This window comes from Pseudopipra pipra, chromosome 1, assembly GCF_036250125.1.
Source record: "Pseudopipra pipra isolate bDixPip1 chromosome 1, bDixPip1.hap1, whole genome shotgun sequence".
Classification (NCBI taxonomy): domain Eukaryota; kingdom Metazoa; phylum Chordata; class Aves; order Passeriformes; family Pipridae; genus Pseudopipra; species Pseudopipra pipra.
This window is the reverse complement of record NC_087549.1, coordinates 17,469,683-17,490,694: the sequence shown is the minus strand read 5'-3', so window position 1 is coordinate 17,490,694 and position 21,012 is coordinate 17,469,683.

Here is a 21,012-nt window from a genome sequence, read left to right as displayed (position 1 = left end):
AATTTATTTTTAGTATGAGAGCATAGTGGTTGTGAAATTATGGAGCTAGGTACATAGTTTTATAAGATTCACTTTATAGAATTATAAGGAAACTTCAAAAACATACAATCTGACCCACACTCCCTTCCAATCATCACTTCTGTTCACTGCAGTGCAAATGTTAATATGTACTTCAGGCACACAAGCAATACACAGATTTTATTCACTCAACACTTCTGTTGACTGCTATTGATCCCAAACTCAATGACATCAGTGGAAAGAGTTGCACTTACTTCAAGGAACACTTGGTCAGCTCCTGAGGTGCCAACTGCTACCTTCCAAACAAGAAGGTTGTTTGGTGCTGATGGCAGCCCACTAATTAGGATTGTTTCCTGCACATCTAAAGAGGAGGTTATGCCCCAATGTCCTGGACTGAAATGTGTGATCAGGCCAGAGAAAGGGTGTGGTCTAGCTGGAACATGTAAGGCAAAACATTTTTCTTTCTGCCCCTGCTCCATGCTACCTGCCTCTTCCCTTACACCAGCCAGAATCTGTAGTGGTAAACCACCTCTAGTGATGGATATCAGTTCAGATACAAATGCATTTTGCTTTTCCACACTTTTTTTTGGGCCCTGAGATAATGCTTCTGCTCAAATACCTGAAGCTTGCCACATTTTATTTGAGATGCTACATAGACTCCGTAATTTCTGTGTGCCATGCCAAATACTGTGTAATTTGGACATCCAGGAAATGTACCTGCCATTATCTCTTTGTCCTCCTGAACTACCTTGTTCTAGCTAATGTTGAAGACAAGATAGTGAATCAGTTCTGGGCTCCTGTGGATTCTAGTTACTTGTGTCCTAAGATTCTGCGTGTCAGGGCAAATCTTTGTGTCCTAGTCCTCAGGAAACTGAAACCCATCCCCACAGAACCATGTAGATGTCCCACTCACATTGGGACTGGAAGAATTTAAGCACTAATGCATCTTTGTCAACCAAGCCATAAATTGATATGAACACTTTGTATCTCACTGAAGTCAGGAAATGGTACCATAAGAATTTAATTCTAATAAATGTTTCATGGAAATTTCACTTTCCCTGTGACACCAAGACAGTAAGGAGATGAAGCTAATCTTCTACAGACATTCTGCCTTGAAATGTCAGCAGACTTAAAACCGGATTCTTTATGGTGAGATGTGAGTAATTACTGCAAAAAATTATGTACATGTTGTAGAGAACATTTCAGTAAATAACACAGAAAGAGTAAACTGTAAAGTCAGAAAATATTACAGACAGTGAAACCAGTACTGATTTAGGTAAAAATGTTCCATTAACCTCTAGGATCTTTCCATTAGGTCTTTCCTCCCACAGCTCTCAACTCTGTCCAATTTAGAGTCTGCTGAAAGCGATTTCAGGCTCTTTGTTACATTTCAAAAGTCAGTTTCAGATGTGTTCTCTGCAGGGGCTTCACAGAGATCTGAATAAGGCTTTTATCTATACAAGCAACAACTTGTAAAAAATATAGCTTAACCATTTAAAAATGTAGTGGAAACAATACGATACAGGTAAAGCAAGAATCTGATTGCTCCCTAAGGGTTAATGGATGTTTAGAACTGGCAAAAGAGAAATAAAAAGAGTCCTAGTTTCCCCAGTCTTTTAAGTAGGACACTTCTGTCTGTGATATGATAAAATTGTTAACCTATTAGAATCTCTATTGACACATGAATACTGATTTTCTAGTTGTACTAATGCTGCATTAGTAATAACTTTGGAGCCTCGAGTTGATAAAAAAGTGCCAGCTATTTTCTAAGGAACTTAAAACAATTGAATTGGGGATTATTTTTTTCTCACCCTTAAAATAGCTAAACAAAAAGTTGAAGACTTCTGAAAAAAAGAAAAAGAAAAACCCACCCTTTCAAAAAATTATCATATGTTTTAAAAAAATATTATTTTTTAGCCATTTTAATTTAAAATATATAAGTAAGAAGTTTTTCAGTTAACTCTTCTTGACTTACTTCATCAGTGTCCCATGCTATACACAATAAAGAAAGTGAGGATAGACTTTTGCAGAGCCTTTGACTTATGTGTCTTTGGGAGAGGGAAATTATAACCTCATTCCTCTTCCTCCCTCCTTAATGCTTTAAAGTGTTTTTCACCTGAGCTTGCGAAGAACCATTCCACTGACTCTGAGATCTCTGACACTGAGATCCCTACAGAAGCACCACATAGAATTTCACTGGGAAAATTATTTGAATATTATATCCAAAACAGTTAGAAAAAAATCCGAGGTATGCTAAATTACTACTGGAGTTGTGTATCTGGAACTGTTCTCTGGCACTGAGGCCAAGTGGTGTGCAACAGCTCTGTATGTGATATTTAATTTTCTAGTACTAATTCCTAAAATGCGCCCATTGTGAATTGTTCCTGGTTCATGCTGCTAACCCTCTCCTGAGATCTTGCTTTGCAAGATTGGCAGTTCGGTTGGGTCAAAATGTGTCAGGGATCATTCCATCAGTTTAAGAGTACAGAGCAGACTTCAGTGCCTGGAGACATTCCTTGACATGGTTTAATACATGAGAATAGATGTATCTTATTGGGCTTTATTAAAATATTTTATTTCCCCTCTTTAATAAACATTATTAGGTGAAGCATTAACTTTTCATGTTTCTATTAAGAAGCAAAGTGCCATTGAATCAATAGAATTCTTGCAACATTGATTTAAATGACATTTTGGATAATAAAAATACTATGTGGAAAAGTATTGTATAATGTTTTCTGGAAATAGGAGAATTGAATATTTGTTACTGTGTTTTATATAATAAGAATATAAATTTTTGATTAATTCTTAACATTTTAAAGTAAAGCTAATGATCTCTGTGTTGGTATTTTGCAGAATAGCAATGTTATACTGCTGTCCTGTGTAAATATCCATGCTGCAGCACATGAAAAGGATGTATTTGCTGGTTAGGTGAAAAAAAGCTCTTTCTATAAGCAATTACACAGAAGCTAAAGGCAGACATTATCAGATTGAGTTCAACTGAAAAAGTAGGTTTCTGTACTGCTGGCCAGTAACTGTGATGACTGTGACCAGTAAGCACTTTTTTAGTGGATTCTTTTTGGGTTTCTTTTAATAATATGTTTAGACACATAAGAGTCCTCCTAGACTAACTCCAACTAGACATGGACTGAAATGCAAGAACAGACACCAATAGTATATTCACTTGAAATTTCTTTTGTATGATGACAGGAAGCCTCTGAGCAAAAAATAGGAGGATACAGTAATTCAGAACTTTTGTGGAGCTTAGGCTGGGGGTGATAACAAAGCTTTCCACAGTACAATTTCACAAGGGTATCTCACAGCTATTAGAAGCCTATAACTAAGAATGATAGTGTAAGACAGAAAATGAGAAATAATTGTATTCTTTAGAGTTATTTGCTAAATTTCTTCAGCGTAAGAACTAAAATTTCAGATGCTGATGCTAGCACTGTCTCAGGAAACTGATATATTTACAAGGATTTGAAACTGGGTCCTTGTATGTTATAACTTTGCTCTATTTATTTATGTGCTAACATTATTACTGATCACTCAGACCAAGGCAGCTGAGTAGGAAAGGTAAAGTTTAAGAGTTTATTCTTTTTAAAAGGAATGAACATTATCTATTCATAGTGCCATAGCTCTGCTCACTGTCTTCTTGTTCAGTGAATAAAAAATCAAACACCTTAGTCACACTCTCCATTTTTCCATTTTTTTATTATAAAATAATAATTCTCACAGTTCTGCTTTCTGCACATCTGCACTGCTGCACTACCTGTGAGCAATAGAGATGGATGTTGGCACTGATAGTGCTGTTTGCTACACATTAAGAGCAAAAGGTGCTCCTACAATATACAGCGTTGCAAGTGTATATGTTGCAATGCCTGGGAATGTCTGTTATAATACCTGCTAGCACGCCTCGTAGGAGAAAAGATTTAGCCTTCAGAAGTTTTATGCTTTAAAAGTTGAATTCCTTCAGTGTACAAATGCCAAAAAGAGGCACCCAGAACAGGAAGGATCAAGGGAAGTGTTTATAGAAGAAAATTAGCATAAAATCACTGAAGTTTTCACCTGCACTCCTTGGTTCTGGTTTTAACCTCTAGCTGCAAAATCAACCTAATTTGGGCAACCTGCAGCAGACAAAAATAAAACTTGGGTTTAATGAAGTCACCCCAAAGACAGATGACATAATGATGGTTGTTTGCTTGCCATGGTTGTATTAATGTAGCTGTAGAGCTGCTATTAAACAGTAAAAGCACTCCTGAGAGAGCTGAGTTTCCCTGGTGCTCAATTTCTCTTCGTGCTGAGGTTGCTACTCTCAGGTGCTGTTTAGGGAGCAGTTCAGATTAGATTTATTTCTCAAAAACTATTAGGAAAAAAAATTCTTATAACTTATGCATATGCATTTTTTTCTTTCTGTTAAATTTACACTTACTGTAGTGAGTTCATTTCTTATACATAGTACTTAATTTTCTGAATTTATTTTCTGCCCTCTCATACAGAACTTTCAGTAAAATTTTTAACTCAGTATATCTTTATTAGCAGCAAAATGTGAGAACCCTTCTTGTTCACAGTTGAAAATTGTTGCAATGCTAATAGACATGATAAAAATGCAAATAATGCTGCTTCCCAATACAATTCTGGCTTGTTTGTACCTGGTATAATACAGAGTGCTATATAGGCTTTTGTACTTTTACCTGTCAGGGTCCCATAGGAGCTCCTCTAGCATCTAAAGGACAATGCAAAGCAGAGTAATTAACACAACTGCTCTGTATAGGAGCCCTAGAAGTGCAGCACTTTTTCACGTAACAAATTCACATAGTAGCCAGTAGGCCAATTTTTTTTGTTTTTACTACTCAAACCTTTGAGCATACTCGGTGAAAATCATAATTTAGCACTGAAGATACTTTCCTTTCATATTCACAGTCAAGAATTTCTTTCAGCTTACAGTAAAGCAAGTGGTTCTGTGTGAGAGCTGGAAGAGCTTGTGTTCCAAGCCACCTACTCTCAGGCACATGGTGTGACTCTTAGGGATGGTCCTTTGCAGGACTAAGGGTTGGGTTCAGTGATCCTTGTGGGTCCCTTCCAACACAGCATATTCTGTGATTCTGTGACTTCAATTATAATCTAAGCATTTGTAAAGGAAACTGGTCATCCACGGTATTGTAGTATTCTGGCACTCAGGTTGTTCAGGGAAATCTCAGTGCCCAGGAATAGTTGCTAAATTAATAAATTAATTATGTCTTCAGTTAGCTACTGCATTATATCATTATGAATTTGTGAATTTTGGATTCCTCTGTCCCTTAATTTAAACATTTTAATTTTTTCCCGTGAGCAAAAAATGAAAAGAAATACCAAATGACAGAATCATAATTATCTTATAAATGAAGTAAATGAAAGTTAATTCTTTTCATAAAATATAATGCAGTATCTCCTTATAAGAGACGAGATGAGATTCAGAGTGTCTACTGTGTTAGTTAAGACTTCAAGTGAAGGATCTGACTCTTTTGAAGAAAGTGATGCAAAAAGCTACCTCAAATTCACTAAATACTCTCCTTCCAGAGTGAAATTTCCCTTGACCCCTGCATGCATAAGGGAAGTATTTCAGCCTAAAAAGCTGGGTGCCAGCTTCCCATCTAAGCTGTGGTATGATTGCCAGAGGAGGTAGAGGGATGTTTAAGATGTGCCTGTCCAGTAGCTGCTACTACAGCTTATGTTTTTTTAGGTAAACCATTGTTTTATCTAAATTGTTTTTATATAAAGTACAGAGTATTCAACTAGGTCTTGCTTAATTTCTCTTCTTAAGTCTCAGGCAATTCAAACCTGGAATGTCCTACTCAAAAGACCTTACAATATCGAAGAGGGAGGACAGATTGGGAGCAGAGTAGAGAAGAGAATTTCTTAACTTATGCCAGAGGAAAATTAGGAAAGCAGGAGCTTAATTTTGCTATCCAATCATCAGGATATTCATCTTAAAAGGGAAAGCAGGCCACAGAGACTGTGGGTTATTCTGTTGGTTTTTTTTTTTGTTTGTTTGTTTCGTTTGGTTTGGTTTTATTTTCTCTGGTCCATTTTTTTGCATCACCATCATTGTAGGATTGATTAGGATTTGAGGTAGTATGATTGATTAACATCTGTGAAGTCGATGTGACAGCAAAATTTCTTTTTAACATTGTTTAAATGCATACTATTTTAATTTCTAACGTTTTATTTGCTATCATTTCTATTTTCCCATTCCTTAAGATATTCTGAATTTCAGTGTCTTAGCCTGATCTACGTTGACTATGTTTTCTATTGGCTTTTTGATGTACAAATTTAATCAGGATATGCCCATTCTAAGCCAATTTAATTTAGTAAACTATTTAATTTTATATTTATGATTTATCATAGAATAAAATCCTGTGAGCCTTTTTTATAGGTCTTTGGTTAGTTGGTTTCTTGCTTGCTTGCTTGCTTGGTAGAGTCTTCTTCCCTACCATACACACTGACACTACTCAGTCTGGAATCTGGAACATGTGTCTTAAAACACACCTCTAATGGATAATTAAAATATCCAGATTGCAAATATTTGTCAAGCTTTTAGCACTCGTTCCAAGTGTTAAATAATATTATTGTTAAAAATATTACAGCTTGCATTCAATTATTAGTTCTATGGACAACTATATTCTTTAATTAACCAATAAAACTTACATATTTTCTGGAAAAAATTTAATTTTAAATGGGCACTACAAATTCTTACCTCTGTAAGAGAAAGGGTTATTTGCCACATAGCTTTTTAATTTTATCCTTGATTTTATTTGATTCTGTAGGCTGACCAAAACTTCTTTGTATTTCTGTGAGTTTTATTAATTGCTATTTGACATTGTTACTTCCCTGTAACTCTGCAGAGAAAAATTCCTTCTCACCATGATTACGTTCTTGCTGTAGCAAGTTCTTGCTGTGGAGTTGTGGAAGGCCTTTTACGCATTTTTTTGCTGTCTAAAAAAAGTGTGACTTACACTTTTTATTCAGTGGAATGAAAAGAAAAGCAAAAAATAATGTCCAGGTGGACCAAGTGACTTTAAATATTTTAGAATTCCAGAATTATTTGGTTTTGAAAGGATGTTAAAGATCATATAGTTCAAGACCTCTGACATAATCAGGGACTTCTATCCCTAGGTAAGGTTGCTGAAAGCTTCGCGCAACCTGGCCTTGAACACTTCCAATGACTGGGTGTCCACAGATTCTCTGGGCTTGCTCCCCTATCTCCTGTCCCTTCCCTGCTGCAGTGGGCTGGAGAGGAGAACTGGAGGCACAAAAGGTGAAGATCATGGGTGAGATAAGCACAAATTTACTGGAAACAGCAATGAAAGAATAAAATAAACAGTAACAGCAACAATAGTAAGGATAGAGGGTACAAAAAAAAGTAAATGTTATTGCTCACTACAGAACCCCCCCAATAAACAACAATACTCGACCGCAGCCGTGTCACCCCTACCCATCCTTCCAGCTCAGGACCGGTGTCACCCTCCAGCTCCCTCCATCTTGGAATCAGCATTACCCAAATCACTCTGTTCTGCTTCCATGCTTGCTCAACTGGAAGGAACCCCTTCTCCTTGGAAGAGTCTCCTTTCCCTCCACCCCTGGCAATGACAAGAGGTGATATAGAATAACCTCTAGGTCCTGTCCATGCCCTGTCCCAGCTACCGCAAAAATTAACCTTGTCCTGGCCAGAACCAGGACACTAGTCTAAACATAGTCTCTTCCAGTTTAAAACCATTGCCCCTTGTTCTGTCACTACAGACTCTGGGAAATAGTCTTTATCTTTTTTTTAAGCACCTATTACATAAAAATTCTTTCTTCATCTTTCCTATAAGCCCCTAAGGTCTCTTTTATAAGCAATAAGGTCTCCCCAGAGCCTCTCTTCTCTGGGCTGAATAACCCCAGCTCTCAGTCTTTCTTTACAGGAGAGGTGTTTAATCTCTGAATACTTCTGTGGCCCTTCTCTGGACTTGCCCTAACAAATCAATGACTTTCGTGTGCTGAGGTGGATGCAGTACTCTTGTACTTGTGGCATGAGCTCTCACAAGAGCAGAGTAGCAGGTGAGAATCTGCTGGTCATGTTGCTTTTGATGCAGTCTGGGATAGGGCTGGCTTTCTAGGCTTCAATTGCACATTGCCAGCTCTGTTCAAGTTTTCATCCATCAAGATCAGATTTAAAATTCATTAACTAAAACGTAATCTTAAATTTGCCTTACAGATTTTTGGACTTATTTGTCTTTTTTTCCTTAGAGGGGAAGCTAAAAATGCTTATGGTCAAGGAAGGGATCAGAAATTATGGTAAATGTGAATTGCAGAAGTGAAAATATATATATATATATATATATATATATATATATATATATATATATATATATATAAAACAGAGAAAACCTTAACCTGTTAAGAATTGGCGAGAAGGAGGTGTCTGATGCCAGTGACACTTTGGGGATTTTGTGACACTACTTGTAGAAAAAAATAATAGCAAAACACTTTTATTTTTGTATATGTAAGATGAAGCCGCATTTCAGGTCAATAATTTTGAGCCAAGAAGATTGTAACTCACAGACTTGAAAGAGAACCTTTGTATCTTTTTTGTCATGGTTATTTTAAGTCAGACCTATTAAATAAGAAACATGTGAAATCACAGATAGATGAGGATTTGCTGCTAAATGCAGATAAAAAAAGCATGCATCTCATACAGAGAAGAGCTATTGCACTGAGATTGTGTAATACTCAAATAATGAGATTTTATCAGGTATCTCCAGATGTCTGAAACCCTTATTAGACATCACTAATGTATGTCTCTCAGGCTTTCATTTTTGATTGGTGTGTTTCTCTTGTGTGCTTTAATCATGCACTCACATGTGTTAATTATAATGGCATTAGCAGGCTTGATTTTTTTCTTCTTTTTTAAGTAGGTGCATGTAGCATTTCAATGGCTGTATCATTGTACCTAATTAGGATACTGATAAATCAAGACTTACCATGTTTGAATTAATGTAGAAAGACATTCCACTCTTAAGTGCCATCAAAAGGGCTTACTAGTTCATTTTATCTTGTGAATGGTAACAACTGTGTATTTTATTGCCAGTCCAGATATCCAGCTTTCTCTTCTGCTTCCCACCTCCTTTGATTTCACCTTCAGGCACATTCTAACACCTCTGCGTTGGTGTATCCAGAAAGAACATGCACCAAAGCCCTTATTTGCCTCAGGCATCTTGCACTCGTCAGTGACTACCACTGTGCTGCTTCTTGACTCCACATATGCCTTTCAACACTACCAACCATGACTTATACACATCAACAGAAACAAAAGTAGTTCTGTCATTGCTCTCATGTTAAATCAGAAAGCTTTAAAGAGCATCTTATGTTGAAATACCTCCTGGGCTAAGTCAGAGGAATATTTTGGATTCACTTATGTCCTTATAAGCACAATGCTGCTGTGTTACTTCAAATATGAAATTATATCCCCCAGTACCTATACAATCTGGGGGATGAAGGAGTTGAAAGCAGCCCTGAGGAGAAGGACTTGGGGGTACCGGTGGATGAAAGGCTGGACCTGATCCAGCAATGTGCACTCACATCCCACAAAGCCAGCTGTATCCCGGGCTGTATCAAAAGAAGCAGGGCCAGCAGGTCAAGGGAGGTGATTCTATCCCTCTACTCTGCCCTTGTGAGAGTCCACCTGAAGTGCCGTGTTCAGCTCTGAAGTTTTCACTAGAGAAAAGGCATAGACCTGTTGAAATGGCTACAAAGGAGGGCCACAAATATGATCATAGGGCTGGAGCACCTCTCCAATAAGGAAAACTGAGAGAGATGGGGTTATTCAGCCTGGTGAAAATGCTCTGTGGAGACTTTATTGCAGCCTTTGAATACTTCAAGGTACCTTATAAAAAAGATGGCGACAAACTTTTTATCAGGACCTGTTGTGATAGGACAAGGGAGAATGGTTTTAAACTGGAAGACGGTAGATTTAGACTAGATATAAGGAAGAAATTTTTTTACAATAAGGGCGGCCCTTTTCTAAGCCAAACTATTGTGTGGTTCTATGATTTTATGATAAAGCTAGTTGATAATTAAGCTGTATTAATAGCTGTCATCTTTGCTATACAGTGACAGTGCTTGTACACTGTTTCCACAATGAAAATTTAACATTCCATTCGAATTTTAAAAATTGATGTAAAAACATCCTGTTACTATTTCCCAATTGTCACACATTAATCCTACAAAGTATGTATTTATAGAACGCCACTGAGAACAGTTCCACAAAAGCGGTCAAGTATAGTCTCTTTGATTGACATTGGGCTGTGGAACAGGTTCTAAATGCATTTCTCATAGAAAGGTACAGATGGGGAAAAAACCCCAAACCTAAAGAAAAGGAGTTATACTTGAGCCTAAGACTAGTAATCAGGACTCTGTTAAATGTAGTGCTGAAAATGTTTCCCTACAGTAGTAGAAAATGTCATTGTCAAACAACAACAAATTATGTGACTAACCTCTTCCATAGAAAAGCTACCAACAGTGTACATGATCACATGGGGCATTCTGATGGCTTGATTTCATGTTGTGAAACAGTTTTTTTTGAACTTATGTCAAAGGATAGCATTTGACTAATATCTCACCAGAGTAAATCTAATAATTCATCATGTAAACAAGGATATATTTTGGAAGCAATCAAATAGCAACAAAGCAGATAGATATGCGCTTAGGTAGTTTACATAGAAGTAAATAATTGTGTATTTCTAAGGAAATTGAAAGACTTTAAAAGAACTTAATACATAATAGGACAAAATATTCCAAAACATTTCAACCAAACTTTGTAATATTACTTTATTGAGGTATGTTATGATGTGTTATATTTTTCTTATGTAATTACCTTTCATATTTCAGCAGATCAAGATAAAATAATACATAAAACAGAACAAAACACACAAACAAAAACTAAATAAAAATCTTAATTCTTTCCCATCATTTATTCTAGTAAAGAAGTAATCTCTAAGAAATGTTTTGATTTTCTAGGTTTATTTTGATAATATTTTGATCAGCTTTAATCTGTAGCTGTTTACTTCTTGAAAAACTGAACTATAGAAAGTTATATTCTTTCTAACAGCATTAAAAATAAAAGCATTTAACTTCTAAAAGGAAACTGACTTGCTTTTGAACTGTTAAAAATGTGTGTTTGTTGACTAGTGAGTCATATTTTATCAATTTAAGACTGATTTATAGCTAGATCACTATGAACACTATGATAGTACACAAGTTGATTATTTATAAATGTTATACAGAGTCAATGTAAATAAAACACATCAGTAGCTTTCCTGCGGGTTTTAGAACAACATGTATTATTCACACTTTTCAGCAAAATAGCAAGGTAGATGGTTAGATCTAAATAAAGATAAATCAGGACCTCTTTAGAGCAGGTATAACATTTTGTTCAGACAAAAAAAAAATCTAGCTTTGCATGATAATTTTGCTCTAGATTTTGAATGGTTGGTATTCATATCTTTTGTTGGAAAAAAAATCACTTTAACATTGTGAGGGTGAAATTCTGCACATTATCCATATTTTTAGTGAATATCTGGGCTGGGTTTTGATTATTGTATCTTCTACTGGTTAAAAAGTTCTTCTGGCATGCAACCAATAGCTGCACAAAAATTTTAGATTAAACATGAATAATAATGGGAGAACTTGTCACTTTCCTACTTCCTTCCACTGAAGACATCTGGCTACAAATTGTTAATACAGTTTGCAACCCTAGCAGCACTGTTGATTCCTTGCCACTTCTTGTTACCTGCTGGTGAAGAGCCAGAAACAAAGCGGACCATTTTGAAATCAAGAGACTTATTGAACTCATGTCAGACCTGTCCTTTAGCTGGTATTTGTAATTTCTATCTTGAGCAGAGTAATTTCCTGTGTGTCAGTAAACCTCTGCTGATTTTAATTCAACCAATATTCTTCACCTTTTACTGAACTCACCAACATACCCTCCCAACTAAAGCCCCAAAACTCAATGCATCCATTTTTTCTGCCAGTAATTTATTAAATAGTGTGTAAATTTAAATGCTGTGTGCCTCGTTTTCAAAGTCTCATATCTGACTCTCCTGAGCTGTTCAAATTATTGCCATGCTGTGGGACTGAGATCTCATTTGGCTTTTTGTAATGATGCTGCCGTCCATCTTAAGAGCAGTTTTCACAGTGTGTGGACAGAGAAATGGGTGCTTTCTCAGACTTTGTAGCTCGGTCATACAGACACAAGTCTGTGGTAGATGACAGAACTGAATCTGTGTGGTTGGTAGGTTTTTCTATGTTTTCTTTTGATGCCTTAAGCCCCTAATGTTTTTTATTTTTCTAATATTTGTAAGACTTGTAAGTTTTATAAGTAGTGGAAGTAGATTTTAAAAGCAGCAACCCCCCTCCTTTGTCCCTTGTCCCTTTCCCTTTCTCTAGCACTCTTGTTATACATTCCTTAACCCTCTTACCCCATTTTATGCTCCCTATATCAATCCTACCCCTGAATATAGCAGAAATGTTTAGTCTTTTGTCAAGGCAAGATTGTTGGCAGAACAGCGTATCAGGGCCTAAACCACAGAATACAGTCAAGAATTAGGTAACTATGTACCCCTTGTGCTCTGATGAAGAGGAAGGTGGGATGAACACGGGGGCCCAAAACCCCCAGACCCATTTCTCAGGGGGTGGACCCCGGGGCGGACCAGAGTAAAGGCCACAGGGTGGGCACATCTGGGATTGGATGGATGGTATTATAAAATGTAACCTCTCAGGCACGGCCCGCGCGCGTCTTGTAGCATCTTAGCCTTGGCAAAATAAACCCTTTCTTATCTCACCCCTAATCAACTGCTCTGGAGATTTTTTCAGCATCAAAATTCCACGGCAACACTTTAAACCTAAACTTCCCAATAATGTTATTTACTGTTCATAAATTTTATCATGTAGAACAAATGGAGAACAGGGCTCTAGTAGGGCAAGCACAGAGGAAATTAGGGGAGTCCCTGTCCCAAGAGTATACTGGTGGTGGACTTGGCAGTGTTAGGTTTACAGTTGGACTTAACTATCTGAAAGGCCTTTTCAAGCCTTAATGATCCTATAATCTAAACAATGAAACAAATACGAAGGTGGAGAAAGATATAAAACATAACAAACTCATAAAATGATTGATATCCTAATAATGTCATATTAGCCCCTCAAGGTATTTTGCTGAGGGAATAGAGAAAGGGGGAAATAAGAAGAAAATATTTTAGATGGACAAAAAGAGGAAAGAAGAGACAGACTATGAAGTATGGGAGAGAAGGCAGACATAAATAAAGTTAATCTGACAAGTTAATGATAGAGAAAATTTAGAAAAAGATAGAAGAAAGTCTGGAAAGACTGGAAGGTAGCAGTGAATTAAAGAAGATAAATAACTTTTAATGTAAAACCTATAAAAAAGTGATGATTTACTGGTGGGAACAGAAATGGTTCAATGGTACTCTAAGACTACTTCTGTGATAATGGTGTTTGCTAATTATTCTAAAGAGTGTTCTGCAGTTGTCAGATCAAGTGCACACATGTGTGGTCGCATCATCTGATAATGCTTGGGAAAGGCTGTACTACGGACAACTGCCACGGGGTCATTCACTTGCTACAGCATGGGTTAAAATGACCATGTTGTACCAGGTACACCTCAGAATCACGGTCTTCTTGCTTATCCTAGTGTTGAGGTCATGAATGGTTGTCTTATTCTGTTGTGGTAGGAATTCTTTATGACATTACAGAAATAAGAAATTATCTTAGCCAGAAACCATGGCATTTAAACAAAGAAAAGGAAGGTCTGCTTACATCTACTCTCTGATATTATTACACTATCTTTTAATTAAGTAGATTGTAGGCTCCACAAAAATCCTTTTACCACCTTGTTTACCCCATCTGCTGTTGTGATTGTACTAAAGATATATCTGTTTATCTGTTTGAAGAAAAATATCTCCCTGAGGTTCCTGGACCTTTAGCCCTAACTATGAATGGAATGCTTACCCCCCTTTCCCTGAACCCTATATATAGCTAAAGTTTTGTCAAATAAAGTGTTCAGCTTTGTACCCTCAAACTGGGTCATGGATTATCGTTTAAACCATCTCATTATTCAGAATGTGTCTTACTGCTTTTCTTCCTACATATTAGCCAGGATCATGACCATGCTAATCTTTGGTAGTGTCAAGTGCAAGAAGACACTCAGTAAGACCCAGAATTAGCTTCCTAATATATACGTCTCTCTGGGGACATTTATGTTGGGAAAGATATGGAGGCCCCTTGATAGTATAACACAGTAGCTAGAGCTCAGATGAGTTAGTAAAGCCCTCCAATCAAATTCTGCAGAGGATTTCAAGATAAAAAGGAGGAGAATCGGGAACTTACCAATGCTAATAGGGGATCAAGTGAAAGGCAGAACATTTTCCTGCCATTGTAGCCTGTTGTGAACAGTTAGTAGTTCAAGTAGATCAAATACTTGCCCTTCAAATATTCCTCTGGCAAGTGAATGGGCATTTGTGGCTTACAGAGAAGCTATGTTGTACTATTCCACCTACATCTTAATCTAAAAGTTGACCATTGTAGAATGATCTGAGAGATGCTTCAATTAGCATCAGATGAGAACTGTCCTGAATACGTCTCTATAGGAAAGCAGATTAGAAGAGAGAGCTCTCATAAGCGAGTGGGTTGACCCTGACTGAATGTCAAATCCCCATCAAACCACTCTATCACTCCCCTCCTCAACCAGATAGGAGAAGTAAACATGACAAAAAGCTTGTGGGTCAAGACAAGGACAGGGAGATCACTCAATTACCATCATGGGCAGAACAGATTTGACTTGAGGAAATTATTTTCATTTATCAAGAGTCAAATCAGAGTAGAATAATGAGAAATAAGAAAAAATCTTAAAACATCTTCTCCCCTCCCATTCCTTCTTCCTGGGCTCAGCTTAATTCCTGACTTCTCTACCGTTTCGCACTGAGCAGCACAGGAGAATGAGGTTGCCCAGACATATACAGCCTTAATTATTTTTTTTTCTCTAATTGGAGATGTATCTGCTAGCATATATAGATCTGGGCCACACCAGATCTTTTTGCTGTTTCTTCTTTATTGCTACTTCAAAAAGCTGTGAAAACTGTGGTTGGTCTTTCAGTTGTTGACCAGGTCACTGGTTTGTCAGTTTCTCGGACTCATTCTTTTGAGAGTGTAATCAGACAGGATAAAGAGAACTTGTTAATGCAGCAGAGGTGATCCAACAGCATGTGCCCCAACCTGCATGTTGTGAAGACAATAAGAACTCAAATGATGGTGGAAAAAGCTGAGAGCAGGGGCAGCTGTGTCTGTTCTGTTCACCAAGGCTCTTTGCCAATGATTCAGTGCTGCTGCAGGGCTTCTGACAGCTCTGTTTTTTGAAAGTTGGTGCCAAGTACTGAAAGGTTGGTATATTGTAGTACTGAAAGAATTTTATTCTGTGAAGTCTGTAAAGAACTTATCAATCTGTTGAATATTCAAAAGTGTTGGAGGAATCTATGCTGAGACCATTTTGATGTTTGTTGTTCCTTGAGCAGCAGAACTATTGCAATCCTGTATTTTACAGACTGTTTTTTGTATCCCAGCATGGTAATTACAAGTTCCTGTTACTGGTGTTTCCTGTTTCTTAGCTGTTGCTCTCCTAAGTTTATAAACTCCTCTTCATATTTCTTCTCAAACTTACTCCTGAGTAACAGATTACTCTTAAGTTCTCACTTCAGAGTTCTGCTTGCCAAGAACAGCAAAAAACATCCCTCTATTCCAATCAAAAGAAAGCACCTATTGTGGGCAATTATCTGCATTATCAGAAATCTCTTGTTATAAGATTACTGGAGAGACACGTGCCTATTTCTCTTTAGTGTAAAGCCTGTTTCTCTTTATTGACTATAAAGGGACTCTAGGCTGCCATCTTAGGTTTCAATGTACAATTTCAGATGTCTAAATTTGGTGAGATGAAACACACTGTGAATTGAGAATGTACATATTTTTTGCTAATTGCCTTTTCTTTCATTAATTTTGAACATCTCACTGTCTCTGGTGGGAATTCTTTGATGCACAGCAAAGCAAGCAGCCATCTAATTTCCTAGAAGCTGCTGTGGACCTGTTTATGACTGAGCTTCTGAGGTGCAGCTTGACCACCTAGGCACAGGTTTTCAAGGAGATGACAGAAGAGATCAAGGGTTTCAGTTCTGCCAGATAGCTTTTTAATAGATTGGAATAATAGCTATGACAAATTTAATAGAGTCCCTTCAACACAGAAATAAAAAGAACATGGAACAAACATTTCTTAATGGGATTTTGAAATTAAAAGCATAGAAATATCACAGTGTGTGGAAGGATGCTGCAAACTATATGAAACAAATGAAAAATTGCTGTCTGTTGGAGATGAATAACCACTAATGAAGGGACTGTAGGTAATATTTCTATTTTTATGACTGAATGAATAAGGTGGTAGAAGTCTAGTTGCCCGATATAATTTTGCCTGACACTTGTGTTTTGTTATAAAATCACCACTGTGGAGACTAGCTCCCTGTCTGCCAGCCAGATTTTTTTAAAATTAAATTGAAGTGACTGACTCTGTTGCAGATAGCTGTAGGCTGCATTTCTACTTCCTACTAAAGGACTGAGAAGTAGAACACTACCATGGCAAAACTGCAGACTGATTGCACTGGTAAAGTAGTTGCTAGATTTTCATTTGTACTTGGCCATTCTTTCTTAAGTGAGTTGAAAGAGTTCATCTGAATTTCAACTTCATTTGGTACTATAGTTTATCTTGCTCAAAATGCTGGATGGAATGAGTAACATTTCATAAGTTTTCAATATTTAAATTAGGTAACCACTTCCCCCCCCCTGCATTTTTGACCTGGACATCAAAGAGTAACAGCTTACAAATAGCAGTGAGTCATCTACGTCTCCATTACTGTGAAGTAAAGTGAAGTGAAGGAAGATGTGTGCTCATTAGGTCTATTACCACTATTGACAACAAATTCTAATTCACCTATGATCAAATATACTACTTTAATTATAAGATTTTTTTCTAATTTGGGCTCCAGCTGTAATATGCTTACTTATTAACTCTGGTATTGATCTGAAGTCCGCTGCAGTACTAAGTGGAGTATTTTCTTTGGAATGATACATATATATTGACTGCCATGGCTCCACTGACTTCCCTCAAGTCAGGATGACTGATCCGGCAGAGGATGTGCCCATTGACTTTCACAGGCACTGATAAGGGACAGACTGTGCTGCTGATAATAAGCAGGTGGCTTTATGTAGACAACATTAACTATGAGATTACAAGTTTGGCACTTAGTGATTCAAAATGCTCCCAGTCTTTTCTCTGTCTCAACTATTTCAGATTTCAGATATTGTTAAGAATCTTTTCACAACCTCTTTACATCAGAACAGGCCTGATAAAAGTGTAAAAATACCCAACTCTATCATTAATTCAGAATAATTCCGTTAGCAAGCAGATGATCTCATCTACATGAATTGCTGTGCAATTCAATTTCTGCTTGAAGCTCTTCCTTCTGCAATGTATTAAAGTATCATGGATTATGAATTTATTATTCCACGGTATATCAATTATAGAAAAAATGCTTAGCATATTATCAATAAATATTCTGGTTATATTTACTTAGCTCACAATCATATCTTGTTCTTGGATTGTTTCTAAGGGTGAATGACTAAGTGCTGATAAATACTTACCTCACCTCCACTCCCTGAAACCTCAAAGCTAATTCTATGCACCAAGAGAACCTGGATATAGCTCATGTGGTTGACTGTTGGCATTGCAGGTAGAATGTTGCTCCTCTCCCAACAGAAATCACAATTTCTAGCTCCTGGAAAATAATGTGTCTGCATTGAATAAACAATATGTTTTCTAAGGAAAATCTCTAGAGAGAAATTGTGCTTGGCTTTTTAAAGTACCAATTAAAAAGTACCAATTTATAAAAGAAAAGAAATAGATGCAATAAATAATCAAAATAATGCATTTGGTAGAGTTCGCTATTTTGGACAAAATTCAATTTAAATGACATATAAATCAGCTCTTATGGGATAACTACTGCAAAATCACACTACAGAATTTCCCAGATAGGAAAGATAGGGACCAGTGCAGGGATAGTAGAAGGTATCTCAATGATCAAAGAGAGACAATAAATAAAGGGAAAAAAACAGAGATGTTGTTGGGCTTGGCAATGTAATCATCATTAACAACAGAAAAAACATTAGAAGCAGAATGGCTCACATTAGTAGCTTTTGGTGATAATGTAATCCAGGATACAGAGGGGAGATGCCTAGGAACTGTAGTGTCAGGAAAATCCCTGAAACAGTAGAGACCATGTAGTTAGGTACAGATCCAAGGAACAGCAATCTATATAGGCAGAGAAATGTTATTAGAACATGCTAAAAATTTCCTTAATTTGAGACTTCTGGTATGTATTGCAATATACACACATAGTGCAATATCTCTATTACTGGACATATCTCAAGACACCAAATCACCATCAAATACAGACAGACACAAGAATATTCAGTGGTCGGCAATAGTAGCAGTGAGGAACTAGTTTATGGGAAAGTCTAGGTGCTATAGTTTAGAGTGCTAAGTACTATAGCAAAGAGTAGCTAGCAGGGAACAAGTTAGCAGACTATTACTGAAGGATGCAGTCAACCGGAAGCACAGTCATATTTTATAGCCTAATAAAATTAGGAAATTAGGAAAAGAAAAATCAAAGAAGAGTTCTTGACAGAGAGATTTCTTTGGGAATGATCTCAGAAAAGAAGAAATAGAAACTCTATAAAAGGAAAATTTAAATGAAAGTGGAAAAAATGCTCCTGTATAGACAATGGAGAACAGTCTGAAAAAGAAATAGATTGAATGGTTTAAGAGTCACATCATTCGTGTTTGTATTCTAAATTACACTGACATAAATAGGTGACTGTTCTGTGTCAGTCTGCAAAATAACCTCTGTAAAACAAGCTAATCAGAATCTATTAACAGAATCTATTCTAATTTGAATTGTGGTTTTGTTAAGATTTTTACACCTTCTGTGTTTTTGTCATAAAAACAACTCTAAAATCCTGGAGCAGGAACATATAAAACCCCCAAATTCTCTGTTTCTGCACATAAAATATTCTCACTTTTCCACTGTGACAGATATTCAGTACATAGTTTTTTGGAAATAGAATGTCTGATCTGTGAGAATATTTACTCAGGGTTTACAAAAATCTATACTGTGAATATTTAAATGAAAATTTTTATTCATCACTTTTCCACAACAGTCACGGAGTTGTCATGTGCAAGGCATCTGATTGTGAGTCATAAAGATGTGCTTTGCAAAATAAAAATATGGTTTTGAAGGAGGATTGGCAGAGCCATCAAATCCAGTCCACTTCTGATAATTGCAAACAATTGTAAAAAAGATATTTTGCTCAAGAAAATGCACAAAACATCTGTCCCAGACTCCCTACTTACTACTCACAAAATACTTCCTAAAACTCTATGATAGACTTTTGGTTTATGCAACACCTGGATAGGCAAAGAAAGTGATGGGAATGGAAAAGGGAACAGCAGGGCATGCTCAGTGTAATGCAGTGACTGAGGTTCCATTGGATTCCTGTGAGGGGAATACAGGTAAGTTCACTTTGCAGCTTGAAGTTTTCCTTGATAACAAAAATGGCAGATAGTCACAGTGAGGACTGGAATGTATTTACTTTAACTAGCAGTGCCAATATCTTTCTTTCACAGTTCCTTTCATATATTTTCATATTTTGAAAAGCAATGCTGTATCTTCCTTTTAGATAGAAAACTGAACTATCCAAATTCACATACAGCAGTTCAAAAGTATTGCTAGGAAAAAATTAGGTCTCTTGGATTAGTTTTCAAGCACTGTAAATTTGTGTATTCCCACAGAGACAGAAAAGGTGTAATGGAGTTGCAATAATTTACATCAAGTGAGGATCAGCTTCAGGTCTGGCAGTCCCTTGCCCTGTGCACTGGCACATGTTGCCTCACTTAATGACAGCTCTCCTACTCTCTCCAGTGTGTGAGGTCTCAAAGGAAGTATGTAGAAAACATATGCTAGGGCTGTCTGCCATATTTGTTTTACAGACAGAGAACTGTAGTCTTCAAGTCTGCCAATACTTTTATAGCATCAAAATTTTCAACAGCAAGTCCCTCCTGCTCCATCTTCTCTTGCCATTTCACTCCTCACTACTCCTTCACTTGGAAGGGCGAGTATTTTTTTTTCTCTTCCTAGATATCTGGAATGGTTGCATGGACATAGTCACAATGCCATGTCCTATGTGGCTGCAAATAGATCCTTACTTGTGAGGCAGAATTAAAGAGGAAATACCTGGAGAAAATTCCATTTCCTTTCGTATTTTAAAAAAGAATTGGGATACTGCACAGCAGCCAGGATGTTGTGGCATGCATGTTAACTGGCTGAAATATTCAAAACAGATATTGCATCCTACTTTCCCTGTAATGAATGTTTAAACATGTTAAGTAGGAAGGCAGATGTTAATTGGTTACGAAAAATACTTAACAACTTTGTCTGGGGCTTTGTTTGACTGTTGCTTGAAGAAATACAGACCAACATGCTTTTCTTGCTGCAGGTAGTTATGGCACAAGGTTCTTAAGCAAAGTCTAGGTAGCAAACAAAACTTAACATTCACTGTTATGTCACCTTCTAACAACATTAAATCTTTCTGGAGATATTTATTTTTAATTTGTAGATGATACCTTAATAAAAGATAAAAAAAAATACACAAAGTTGTATTTTCAGAATAAAATGATGCCTTGTTTGTAATAATGGGTCTATAATAATTCAAAACAGTAATAAAAAAAATTTAAACAATTGTACAGAAGAGAGTGGACAAAACTGTATCTCCCAGCTAATCACCTCTTGAGATATGGTTTGATTTTACTAG